Source organism: Aptenodytes forsteri, unplaced genomic scaffold, assembly GCF_000699145.1.
Source record: "Aptenodytes forsteri isolate BGI_AS27 unplaced genomic scaffold, ASM69914v1 Scaffold15, whole genome shotgun sequence".
NCBI classification, from domain to species: Eukaryota; Metazoa; Chordata; class Aves; order Sphenisciformes; family Spheniscidae; genus Aptenodytes; species Aptenodytes forsteri.
In genome coordinates this window covers 28240648-28241988 of record NW_008795129.1, presented here as the reverse complement: position 1 = coordinate 28241988, position 1341 = coordinate 28240648, and positions in this window count along the sequence as shown.

The window sequence follows — 1341 nt, the reverse complement described above, 5'->3', positions numbered from 1 at the left end:
CAGCACTGTCCAGAGAATTTTACAATTCAGGTGTTTCTCTCTATCACTTCCTGTTTTGTACCTCCGGTCACTTAACTAACATCCACATAAGAAAATACTTTGGTGTATTATAGCTCTTTAATAGACTTCATTGATGTATAAAATCATAGACACATAAAGATATGTATGTATCATACTTTCTGTTATACGTAAAGCTTGAATTATATGTTGGTGATCTATTATCCTGACGTGATCTATTATCCTGATGACTATTAATAGTGATCCTTCCTCACTAGGAGAAACAAGGTTTCTCTTGTTTGGAGATAGAAACTCAGTTTGATACGCTTAATTTTATTCTTCAGCTGGTTTACCTTCTTCCGAGTTCTTCAACTTCAGCTATGCCAATTACTCTAAAAAGCAAGTATTACATATAGTTCATATGCATATATGATAAAACAAAACAAAACAGAAACAACCAGAGCAAAGCTAAGCCAAATACAGTCAACGGTATCTACAGGGTAGGAATGGATTACTTAATCCTCAGTGCTGCCCCTGGGAGACAAAAACAAGCAGTTTTTAACAGAAGTTATTTCAGCTCATGCTGGAACTCCTCCTTTTGTAGAAGTTTCTGGTAATATCACTCTTTCGCCTAATTGATTCTAATGACACGTTATATGAGCATAAAGTATATTCAGGGGCTAGCTTGCTGCTGTTAGGACAGCATTTGGGGTTTTTCTGAGGCAATAGGATGGGCTTTGGGGAAGGTTCTGGAGTTGGTGAAAAAGTTGGGGCAGGGTATGGAGTATTTCAGCATTGGGGCTGGGCAGGGGGAACACGGGGGGTTTTGCACAGAGTTTATGGATGGTTTCAGAACTTTTAGGGGCTGTTTTGGTGGGTGGGGGAGAAGGGTGGAAGGAGGGGGGTTGCCTCAGAGGGTCAGGGTGGGGGTCCTATCCCAGAGGGATGCTGAGTGCACATGGGTCCTGCGGGTGGCCGCCCGGAGAAATAGGAGAGGGCTCGTGGGACCCAGTGCTGCAGGCAGGCCTGCGTGGGGGGAGCAGGGCTGGGGAAGGAAGCTTTAACCGGTTAGGGAGGCACCCATCCTTCGTGCCGGGGAGCGGGGAGGCCTCCAGGTCCTCCAGGTCCCCGGAGAGGGGGGGGGATCTGGTTTTATTCCGCCTTCCTCCTTCCCCATTAACAGCTCTCCGGTAACCTTCTCAGGGTTGCTTTTATCGTGCCTGATTCAAAGTATCCTTAAATCTGTTCGATCGGTCGGTTTTAAACTTCCTTGCGACTCGCCAGCGATCTCGGGTAGGCGTGCCCCAGCAGCACCGCCCCCCGGGCCGCCGCACCGCCGTCCTG